The sequence below is a fragment of the Nipponia nippon genome, unplaced genomic scaffold (assembly GCF_047370975.1).
Source record: "Nipponia nippon isolate SJK-2023a ecotype South Korea unplaced genomic scaffold, ASM4737097v1 scaffold_4, whole genome shotgun sequence".
In the NCBI taxonomy this organism is placed as follows: Eukaryota; Metazoa; Chordata; class Aves; order Pelecaniformes; family Threskiornithidae; genus Nipponia; species Nipponia nippon.
In genome coordinates, this window is record NW_028262358.1 from 91,633,770 (window position 1) to 91,645,850 (window position 12,081).

The window sequence follows — 12,081 nt, forward strand, 5'->3', positions numbered from 1 at the left end:
TCTTTGTGCATGAGGCATCATTTGGACTTATGTCACTATAACATTTTTAAAAATAACAGTGATTTGTAAGTGAGGGTGCTCAGTGGAAGTCAAGAGCTGACAACCAAATACCTGATTAGAAAACAACAGGACCACGATGCATAAGCCCTGCAGTTATTCAGAGGGCAACACAGACATGGTAGAAAGAAATTTTAAGGCAAGCAGAAGCAAGAAGAGCACCTTCTAATTCACACTTACTATATGAAACTGGCTTGGTTTCTCCTTGCTTGCTTTCCATCTGGGTACATGAGTTTTCCCTGTCCTTTCCTTTCGCCGTCCAAATCCTCAACAGGCTGGTGGTCAGGATATCATCTTGGAAAGCAGTAGTGCAAGCTGGAATCATTTCAGACTGAAGAGAAAAATAAAACCAGGTATGCCATTCCCTGGGCAAGTAATGCAGCTTGCAGGTGCTGGTGCAAGAGGCAGCTCCCTTGCAAGTCTTCCTTTGAATGGAAGCACCTATGGCTCCCATCCTTGTGCGATGGCTGTGGTCAGCCCGTGTCTCCCTGGTCCTCAGAACAAGCCCCTCGCCATTCTGTGTGTAAAGACATGTATTTCATGAGGCCCAAATAACCTCAGGTGGAGAATGATGTTCAGCTCAGCCAAGATGATGGGACTTCCAAGGATGTCCAACAGCAAGTTTGGGTGACCAAGATACAGATCTGCCCAAAAATCAGGTGTCTATGAACATTCAGATTTATATGTGTGTTGTTTTTTTTTTTTAATTTTTCCCTCTTTAAATTCTTCATTAATTGCATTCCAGAAATCTATGTGAGTCTTTTTTGGATCCTGCTCTAAGCAACTACAAGTAGGAGGTTAAAATAGCAGGCTCAGATCTTGGGAGAGTCTAGCCCCTGGGTGAGTGCTGCGGGGTGTACAGTGGGGACAGTCTCTTCTATAATTGCCTCTCAATAGACACAAATCTTCTAAAGCAAGCAGCAAACCTAAGAATTGCATGAGTTGTAGTAATTAGTGATGTGATAGTAGAAAAGCTTTCTGTAGGTGCAGGTTTTTTTTGTTGGTTGTTTTTTTTTTTTCCCCAATGTTGTGGTGAGTTTTGGTTTCGGGTTTTTTTTTTTTTTTGGGGGGGGGTGTCCATTTATGCTGCACCTCCAGAACACAGGGGCAAAAAGCACTAGCAAAGGTAGGGTTGTGAGATGGATGTGGTGGCCAAGTGTGTGGTCCTCTGTGTTCAGGGCAAGAACTGAGGGTCCTGGCACAAAAATTGACAGAAATACCTTCATAGCCCTTCAGACTGACAGTTGGGACACAATGTATTAGGATGTGGTGTGACAGCCAGGATTAGTCAGTGCTGATGTTGTTAAAATCTATCAGTCTCTCTTTAGGTCATAAAAGCAGCCACTGACTGCTCTTGTACAGTATTTGAAAAGTTTACTGAGGATTCATTATTTGCTAAATCACTGAATATGGTGCTCACAGGAAGTCATGTTTAAAAATCAAGAAGGAATCTTCATAAGATTATTTACTTTTCTCCACTTTTATAGGTGTGTATTGTTTTATCCTTATGTCAAAGTGTGACTGAGGTGGCCAAATATGATATAAACCAGTGCACACATAGCCCGTATTTCTAAGAAAATCTGAGACTCTGCATTGAGGGAGATGGAGTTTTTATATTGACTCCACTTGAACGGACTCTTGCTCTCAAGCTGCATTGCTGTTGTACAGCTGTGTGAGCTTTTCCATGCTTGACTAGCCAAGTGTGTGCAATTATATAAATGATGCTACATCCCAAATCCAGATTTTAAACCTCTTCACTTTTTTTTTTAAACACTTTCCCATGTTTGAGACCCTGTCATGGTGATTCCAGACACCATCGCTTGGGTTGCTTGATTCTAAAACAAACAAGCAATTCTTTGGAGCCTGTTTTCTCTCGTTTTTCCTGCCCACTTGTTTTATTCATTCTATCAAATACATTATTTCAGTGGCATATCAAATGGGAAGCAGTGAGATGGACAACCTTTAGTTTTAGGTCTAGGGCTCAGGTGCCTTTTAGTCCCAGTCAGTCACTGGATCACCCTGCTTTGAGGAGGCGTCTGTGAGAAGAAGCACAAAAGAAAAGGAAGTCCAGAAAAGGTCAGCAGGAGTTAGAGCAACGGGGCAAGAACTGAACTGATGGAACTGGAAGGTGAAGGATGAGGAATAGCGAAGAGGCAGGTTTAGGGCAGGGGATGGCAGCCACAAGGTAAAGAATATGGGAAGTGAATCTGAATTAGGAGATTAATGAGAACAGAGGGAGTGGTGAGGGGAACTAGCTGTTGGCGAAAGTAGAGCCCTGCAGAGCCTTCTAGGTGAGTGACAGAGGGGAGAAAGACGGTGAAGAGATGAAGATGGAAGAGAGACTGAGCTGCAAGCAGAAGACGACATATAAAGAAAAATACAGCAAAAATTAAGCAGAAGGCATCATATTGACGATGTGGCTTGATGCAGTATAGCACGGGCACTGGGACTTCCCAGAACTTGTTTGCACCAACAGATGATACACTTCAGGGAAAAAAGTAATTCTGCCTTGATTTTCAGTTTCCAGTAAGGGAATATTTACCACTGTTCTTCATGAGTTACTCATTTGCATGCTTAAAAATGTGACTCTCATCTCTAGATGGAGTATTTATGTTCTAGAAACCCACACTCATAGAAGTCAGGTGAGGGGGAGGCAGCAGAAGGGGCAACAACAGAGAGCCAGCTGCCAACAGAACAAAAGTAACACACAGGTGAAAATCAGCCAGGCTTAATTCATGTCCCAGACTCAGCTTGAGCAAAAGAAGCCAAGACACTGCCAAAAATCTAAGTCTTTCCTGGTAAGCTGAGAACAGCCACAGCTCTCCCTGCTCTCAAAGCCTCAAACTCACTCCTCCATGTCACTTTTCCTTATAGACACCTAGCACATCAAAAGTGAGTAATTTAGAAGAAATAGGGTGGGGACCAAAGCAGGTAAAGATGGCATTAGTGGGGTGCTCTGATAAAGCACAGATATGTGAAGCAACCAATGCTAAAAATGGCAGGTCCACGGGAGGCAGCAAAGAACCATCCTGCCATATGCACTTCTCTGAGGTCCTGGACCCCTCTTCCCCTGACTCCAGAGATGCTTTGGTCAAAGGGCCACAGCCTGCTTCTATGACACTCTTGGTGCTTATTCACAAAATAATGATCAAATCATAGTATAAACCAGTATCCTTGACGTAGACGGGTCCTACTGCAGCCGTAATCACTTTTACTTCAGGGAGTCCCACCGGTGTTAGAGATACTGAGCTTTCCCAGATATCAAAAGGATACACACAAGTGTTAAGAAAGCAGAAAAACAGAAGGGAAAAAAAAAATGGAAAAGGAAAGCAAAGCCACAAATGCTTTTGTTAAACTTTTGAATCATGCTTCCATAAAAGGCAGCAGATCCTAACGTAGGGCAATTTTCATGCTGCAAAAAGAATTTAAAAACTAGGCAGCATGACTTATTTAGAAAGATCTGAGGAGTAATAAAAAAGCCTGTGTGCAAATGTGTGTGCGTGTGTGTGTGCACACAGTTTATTTAACAGCTGCATGGAACAACCTGTTTTAAATAAGAACAAAGGTGAACAAAGCCAGTTGTCAGTGCAGCTCACCAAATGAAGTTTTTTAGTGTGCATGACGTATGCCATATAAAATGTATTGCCTGAGATATAACAGCACAAGGTCCAACTTCAAGTCTTTTTCTCAGGCTTTTCCTACAAAGTCATGTTTCAAGAATTTACTGTATTTATCTTCATTATTTATTTGTCTCCAAAAGGCCCAGTGGATCACCTTGTTCAGTATATCTTCGGCAGCAAATTAAAATCAGCCTCTCCCTTCCCTCAATATTCAAAGTTTTCATGTTCTGTCAAGGTGCCACTGAATTCATTAATATCTGTTACACTCAAAGTAGGCAACTGGCTGAGTAGAAAGTGGAGGACAGCTCTGATTTACCAAATGAGTTTGACTTACCAAAGGAAGGAAAACAAAAACCAAAATAATGATGGAAGATTTTCACTGCTTTGAATGTTTTATGAACGAAAAAATTAAGTCTGGCAAGCAACACAGTGTACTTTTTCATGTATGTAAGTAAACACAAATTTAGGAGAAGTTTTGTTTTGCACAAACAGAAATATTTGGGTTTTTCATAACATGTTAGAGAACTTGGAGAGAGTTGCAAGTGCTGCCTTCACTGTAAATGTTACATATGTTTCTGCACTGAAGATAACGAGCCAACAGAGAGCAGGGCGGTCTGCTGGAAAGGTTACAAAGTCCTGTTTACAGAGAATTTTATAATCAGGCAATCATTTGTTAGAAGTCCCTAAGATCCACAAGACGAATCCATTGCTGTGCAGAGTTTAGTCAATCTTTAAAGACAGCAACTTATCAAAGAAATGTGTAGTCCATTAGCACATCATTAAATAGTTAAACCAATTCCATCGTTTGCTTCCCAGTTACTCTCCTCTATAGCAGACAACTGTGCCAGATGCGCAGTACAATTTCTGACTTTCAGAGGTGAGTTTGAATTTGGGATTCCTATCTATTCCCTCTTCTGCTTTTATTTCTTGGTGTTTTTCTTATCTGGTCTCACAGTGTTGCAAGTGCTGCTTTACTCAGGAATGCGTTTCTTTGACTACTTCATCCCAATGAAAGCATAAACAAAAAGATTAATGAAATTCTGGGGAGCAAGTTAGATTTTCCCAGCCTTTGATGTGACTTAAAAGTGAAGGTACTCTTGAGAAATAACAACATATGGAGTACCTTTATATTCTTATATATACACATAATTTGATTCTTATGCAGTAAAACAAAGGTTGTAAAGGTTAAAGGCCCGTTTGACCTTATCTGTGACATCCTACGAGATGTCCTCTATCATTCTGGTACTACCGTAGTGGTGGGTACTAGGAGTAGCTGGACTGGTGATGGAGCACACTTTAATTATGAAGTCTGGTGGTGGTACAGATATATCTCAGTTAGTGCAGGGTATGTAGGCTCACCACTACCATGCTGCACTTTCTCTAACAAGTCTGGCAGCCAGTTGGCTCACATCTAAACAACTTCAGTAACTCTATATCATGTTCCCTGTGCTTTTATTTCTAAGTTGCAGAGTAAGCTGAGGGAGCTGGCAGCCTGGGATAAGTCCCCTCTGGGGATCACTGGTGGTCACAGGTGCCGCTGGTGACTATCAGGAGGCAGTGTATGTGGTATACGTTGCCTTGTCTTACTGATCCAGCCTAATTTAGATTTTTTTCAAGATGAGGTTGTTCAGGCCCTGGAACAGGTTGCCCAGAGAGGTTGTGATGTCTGTGTCCTTGGAGGTGGCTAAGACTCAAGTAGAGCAGGCCCTGTGCAACCTGCTCTAACTGGACCTGCCGGGGGCTGGACTAGACATCGCCAAGGTCCTTTCCAACCTCAACCTTTCTGTGGTTTTATGATGCAGCACCCTCTGGAGGACACCATGCTTTTCCGGATGACTTTGCTTGCACCAGGGCAAGAGGCCATGGCTTAGACTGGAGCAGGCTCTGTGGCATCCTCTGGGCATTCCCTTTAACACATCCCTTGCCAGGTAGGGATACTGGCAATGCCCTCAGTCACTCTCTGGTCTTCTTGTGGCACATTATAGCTCTAGCTGCTGTTTTTTTGCTGCCAAATTTGTCACAGGTAGTGGTAATCCCTTGAGGTCTCTGGTGTGGGCAGGAGTCCACTGCATGGCTGCTGTAATTGTGAGTGGTCGGACTTCATGAGACGGGTGATCCCTTCTGGCCTCGACCCCCAGTGTCCCCTCCGTTCTTCATGTCACATCTGTACAAAGCTGACTGCTATAAACTCATGGCTGTGTTCCTAATATAAATATTAGGATCCTCTTGAAGTCCCTAAAATTTCTGCTCTGAGCTGAGACCATGAAAACACAGATGAGGGAAGATGTGTCACTTGCAGTTCCAGCCTGGCCCAAGTGTGGCATCACGGATGAAAGAAGAGCCAGAGCAGATAGGAGGGAACATCTAGGAGGGCTGTGGATTTGGGAGAGGTGGGGGTTAGAAATAGAGTGCAGAGGTGAGGAGGAACCTGGGGCTGAACAGTGGCTGCAGCAGGACTGGGATGAGCTGTGCAACAAGCTCCGAGCCCAGAGCCAGCCAGGACGGGGTGCGTGACCAGATATCCTCCTGCAGAGCCAGCAGTGCTGGCGGGGCAGAGCCTTGCTCTCAGCTGCTGATCACAGTCAAACCTGTCTGTCAGCAGATAGTTTTGAAACTCGCTTGCAAAGTGCTCTGTGCCTTTCTAGTATCAAACTGCCTCGAGGCTGACAACTTGCTATTGCTATCAATTATTTTGTTAACTCAGAGTGCAGACTTTTATGCAGGCAGTCTAAAGACCTAAACTCATCTGACGATGTCCCTAAGTGCCACTATAATGCCACATCATTAAATTTCAATGGTAGATACCTGTTTTATTGTTTGCCATTGTGTGTGCAATTTCCTTTTTTTAAAGAATATGTAGCTCTACCAGAACAGTTATTAGGATTGCAAAGGACACAGTAAGTAGATTACACAGAACATTTGTCCGCTCGATGCATGTGATCATTTGTAATTGCATAATCAAACACAAGTTTTGTACAGAAACCTTTCCTCTGACACTGGAAAAATAGAAACATATTGAGATGCATCAGCTTTGCACACAGGAGGCAATGATTTTTCTGTAGGACCCCAACTTCATCTTTTGGAAAGTATTTAGTAAATGAGGTAGGGGAATATAAAAAGGGAGAGAATGATTAAGGCTGGTATGTGTTTCCCCTGGAAAATGTGACTCTACCCCTGTTGAGTTTCTGTGACGGATTTCCTACATGGCGCTAGTTAAGTCATGTGAAGCTAATTTACATGGGTTGTGAACGTTTTTCCCTCTAAGACTGATTCGGCACTGGTGAGGCCGCACGTCGAGTACTGTGTTCAGTTTTGGGCCCCTCACCACAAGAAGGACATCGAGGTGCTGGAGTGTGTCCAAAGAAGGGCAACGAAGCTGGTGAAGGGTCTAGAGCACAAGTCTTCTGACGAGCGGCTGAGGGAGCTGGGGTTGTTTAGCCTGGAGAAGAGGAGGCTGAGGGGAGACCTTATTGCTCTCTACAACGACCTGAAAGGAGGTCGTAGCGAGGTGGGGGTCGGTCTCTTCTCCCTAGAAACAAGCGATAGGACGAGAGGAAACAGCCTCAAGCTGCATCAGGGGAAGTTTAGTTTGGATATTAGGAAAAACTTCTTCACCGAAAGGGTAGTCAGGCATTGGAAGAGGCTGCCCAGGGAAGTGGTTGAGTCCCCATCCCTGGAGGCATTTAAAAGACGGGTAGATGTGGTGCTTAGGGACATGGTTTAGTGGTGGACTTGGCAGTGCTAGGTTAATGGCTGGACTCGATGATCTTAAGGGTCTTTTCCAACGTTAACGATTCTATGATTCTATGATTCTGATTTTGGGGAGCTTGTTGGAGATCTGGGCAGGAGTCTGGAGCATCCAGTCCTCACACAGCACCCACCCTGCAGCAGTCTGAAAACCACGTCCTACGTACCCCAGAGCAAGTGTCCCAACCAACACCCTACTCCCTTTGTGCTTCTATCTCCTACCCAGAAATTAATAATTCTGTTCTCGGCAGAGGCTGAGGAGTGTGTAGTAAACAGGGCCTTGAATAAAGAGCATAAAAACGATCATTAAGCACCTGCTTTTCAAATGAGCACTGTCCAGCTTGTATGCTGAATGAGGCAAGGGTCCTAAGGAAAAATAATGAAAGAACACAAAACTAGAGTTTCTCAAAAATGTAAACACACACTGGTCCATTTTTGTGGATAATAATATTTGACATGATATGCTTTCAGTGTTTTTGGATATTACAAACTTCTTAAGGAAAGACGAAGGTGAACGGGAAGGGGAAGAGGGAAGAAAAGGTGAAGAAGGAGGAAGGGAAGGAGAAGGGAAAGGGAAGAGTGGTTTCTAGTTCCCCTGGTAAAGACTGAAAAGTTGACTGTAGACAGCCTAGGGAATCATTAGGCAAACAGAAGGAATCCCCGAATTCTTTTATGTTGGTTTGGGAACAAAAGGGCTGATTTAGGACTTCTTTAATGCAGGGAGCTTGCAGAATGGTGCTTTTCAGACCTCAGCAGACTCCCGGTTAGCCTTGCTACCATGCATGAATTTTCAAAACCAAATATGCATGTATATTAAATCCACAGGGGATTTTCTTCATGCATTCATGCCTTTATCAACTGACCTTAAGATCAGGCAGCGCTTACCAACAGTCGCACCGCCACTTCAAACTCCAGGAAGACAAGAGACAAGCAACAGGAACTTTTCTTGAGTCAGAGGAATGAATTGGCAGCTCGGACTGGGAAGCATCGCTTTTGTGCATCCTAGTTCGGTTAAGCGAAAGCAATTCATAAGGCTTCTCTGCCATCGAATTATTATTTCTTAATCGTTAACCTATAAACTGTGAGCCCGGAGGGGGCTGTCAATAATAAACTCCAGGAAAGCGGTGCTAAGAGGAAGCGCCGGCAGCAGCCGGCCCCCAACGCGGTGAAGCCCCCTCCACCCCTCCTGCCCCGCCGAGGCGCGGCGGCGGCTCCACCCCTTCCCCCTGCCCCGGGGGAGCGCACGATGCCGCGCCGCCGCCCCGGCCCCGCCGCCCGGCCCCGGCCCCCCGCCCCCCCCCCCGCTCGGCCCCGGCCCCGCCGCCGCCTCGCCGGGCGCGGGGGGCTCGGCAGCGGCGTCAGGCGGCTTCCCTCCCGCCGGCGGAGGGGCTGAGCCGCCGCGGGGCGAGCCGTGCTGCAAAATTTTCCCTTTTAAAATATTTTTTTGGTTGCTTTTAAAAAAAAAAAAAATCTAATTATAAGGTAAGATAATTCCGATTTTTTTTTTATTTTTTATTTTTTTATTTGAGCAGAGCTAATTGTTCTTGTGCATGCGCACTTCGCTGGTTAACTGAACGCACCGGGCATACGCGTAGGCGCCGGCGGGAGGCTGGAGCGGGGTCTGCCTACGGGGGGGCGGGATGCTCCGGGGCAGCCCCGCTCCCGCCGCCGCGGCTCCGGCTCCGGCTCCAGCCGGGCTGGACGGGGCAGAAGGGCGCTGCTTTTAACATCTGGCTGGAGCCCCGGGAGGTGCACCTGGTGGGGCTGTGCGGCGGGGCTTCCTCGCCCGGACAGCGCACGGAGGGGTCAGGGAAGGATAACCGCAGCTCGGAGACAGGTTTGGCAAATTTCATCTCTCAGCTGAGCGCCGCTGCTTCCTTTTCTCACAGATGCTGTTTGCGTGCTTTCTGCTCATCCCCCTTCCCCATCCTCTGACATGCGAAATTGATGTGGATATCTTAATTGGGGGGGGGGGGGGAGCTGGAAAAAAGTGCCTGTTTGATAGCCTGAACTGCTTTTGGTCGTGTTTTGTTCTTAAAGATCTTTGGTGCTTTTCTTATGTGAACAAGGTGCTGGAAAGGTGGTGGGACACTGAATCTTACTAGATTGTGTTCTTGTTCCAAAACACTGCCCTAACTCACTGTTCAGTTGGAGTAAGACAGTTCCAACACAAATGAAGTATTTGAGCAAACTGGATTTTAATTTTTACGAAATCAGTGGTAGAAACTAAAAGAGGAGGAAAAATTGTTGTAGAAGACAAGCAGTATGTCCTCCTAAGTAAAGAAAATGTTTTCTACAGTATAATTTGGGAACTACCATGTAGTTTTGAAGTAGCAAGATTATTAATTTGCTTTTGATATAATTTGATACAGTCACTTCTCAAAAGTTAATTCAGCAATGAAAAATATGCGGGTTTTTAATGCTTTACCTTTGTATAGTAGCCACAAAAATTTGTCTTTAGAGTCACTAGAACTGATAACTATTTCTTTACAAGTTTGTGTTTGTTTTCAGAGTTGACCCTGTGATAAACTGAACAGCAATTCGGGAAGTTCTGTAGCAAGGTCATTCAAACATTTGTCTCTGTTCCTTGGCTTTAAAGTTCAATGGATAGAAAGGAGAAAGTAACACAGATGTGCTTTATTCTTTTTCGTGCCATGGGATCTGATCTCATTTACATCGTTCTTCTCTCAGCTGAGATGGATATGAGGGAAGGACTGAAGCTGATGATTTGAAAGTGTTACCTAATATTGAATTGCCCAATTTGAGTGTTAGGCCTGATTGTTTTGCTTCCTAGAGAGCCTGACCACCTTTTGGCTCTCTTTGATTTTAGCTGAAATTTTAAGTGCTCAGAATCACTGAAACTCAGCCTCTGGGTATCTCAGCCTGGCCTCAAACGCGGAGGCACTCAGAAATAGTCCTGACATGGGGAGGATTTCCTAGTGGCTGTTGAAATAATCTTCAGAATCGGCTGTTGTACATTAAACAGGAAAAAAAATGAAGAGGGAACTCCTTTATTAAATTAAACCACTTCTTGCTGGTTTTCATTGTCCCGGGATTCTAGCGAGCAGCCTCTCAAATCACTTAATGGGCAGCAGCTTTCTAGCTACTGCTAGGAAGTTGTCCAGTCTCTCTAGCTCTGATATGCAAACTCTTCAGGGTTGAAGAGGAAAGACAAGCTTGCGAAGGCATTTGCTTTCCCAGTGCATCCTTGGGATTGCTGCGTGAGTGGCAGAAATGCTGTTGGCCCCTTGGGGAGGAAGCAGCCTTCATCAGCCATCAGTCAGCTCATTCTTAGAGCGAGCAAGTCCTCCCTAATATGCTTCTTTTAACCCCCGCTTACTGGCCATCCGCAAAATAGGATAGAAGTCATTACGTCCCATCACAACAAACTTCTTGGAATTTAAATGGCAAAACTACTGGGTGCTACAGGACCAGTACGTCTGAGATGGCTTTGTGCTAGAACAGCAATGAAGAGCTCTGTGGACCTCCAGGCTGTGTATGAACTCGGTTAAAAGGTCCTCCAGAGACCTTACCTGCTTCCCTCCTTCTCATCCTCTTCCTTCTACCTGCTGTTCCTCCTGCTGCCCCTGTCTTGATATCGGGGGAAATAGCTCTCCACCTCTCTCCAGATTGCCCTCCACATTAGCCCCTCCTCTAAGTGCTTTGTTAAACACCGGGAGACACCATGGGAAGGTTGGCTTACTCTGTTTGCAAAGCAGGGAGCTAAACCAGGACAACACAACTGAAATGTGGTTCATGTACGCAAACCGCAGGGGCAGCTTATGTCCCTTCAGGTCATCCTCTGGCTTGCCCTGCCTTACCAGGGTTTCCTCATGTACGTGAGTGCCCACTTCTATGCTAGAGATTGAAAAGGTGGCATGAGCATTTGTGATGTTTTCTCATCTTGATGGAAGTAGAAATGGAAAGGGCAATGCAACTACTGGTATAATATTCAATAAATGCTTTGGGAGCTTTTCACTTTTTCATGCTCTGTTTAAAACATTCTGAAGTGAATGCTTTTTTGAGGGGAGAGGTAGGTTTTTGGAAATCACTGAGCATCTTTCCCCTGACAACTGAAACTTCTTCATATTTTCTTTGGAGAATGACTTCTATCAGCTATCAGTGCTAAGCATGGTTTTTATAGTTCCTAGTTTGCTACATTTATTGTATTTCAAATGTAGTCATGAAGTTTATGATCCTTCAGAAGGCAAGAAAATGTCTGCTGACCACTATTTGTAATTTCTTTTGCAAATGTAGACAAGAACTAATGCTTGATTTTAGCTAAGGTCATGCTGCTGCTACTGCTTTTACCATTTACAGATAAAATAAATCCCATCCAAAATCCAGTAATGCCCATTGGAGCTCTTCTGGTATGAAACTATTGCAATGTCTTTCAAAAACACCAAAACATTATTCTCCAGCTGTAAGTTATAATTCATATTGAAGTCTTGCTCTGGTCTGAGAAGAGGCACTGTGAAAATGGTGCTGTGGGGTTCCTCCTTTGCATCTCAGCGACTGAACTTGACACATGCAGAAATAAAACAGGGAAAACAATGTGTGGTTAAGTGAAGTTTGTAGCTTCATTGATTCAATGAATTGATCAGCCTTAAAGAGAATGTTAAACCAGCCTGATGGCTAACCAGAAGACTCCAGCAAG

At 44.7% G+C, this 12,081-nt stretch overlaps 1 protein-coding gene across 6 annotated transcripts in view; it reads left to right on the forward strand.

Moving 5' to 3' along the window:
• The window catches only part of FILIP1 (filamin A interacting protein 1), a 112,653-nt gene that overhangs the window by 77,037 nt on the left and 23,535 nt on the right, over nucleotides 1–12,081 (forward strand). Inside the window, exon 1 of one of the 6 annotated variants that reach the window (XM_087775499.1) lies at nucleotides 8,750–8,906. The exons of 4 other annotated variants lie outside the window; for them this stretch is intronic. The gene's annotated coding sequence lies outside the window, so the exon portion shown is untranslated. Of the gene's footprint in view, nucleotides 1–8,749; nucleotides 8,907–9,006; nucleotides 9,262–12,081 lie in introns of those variants that run through there. One more of the 6 variants, XM_087775498.1, reaches the window with a different exon arrangement.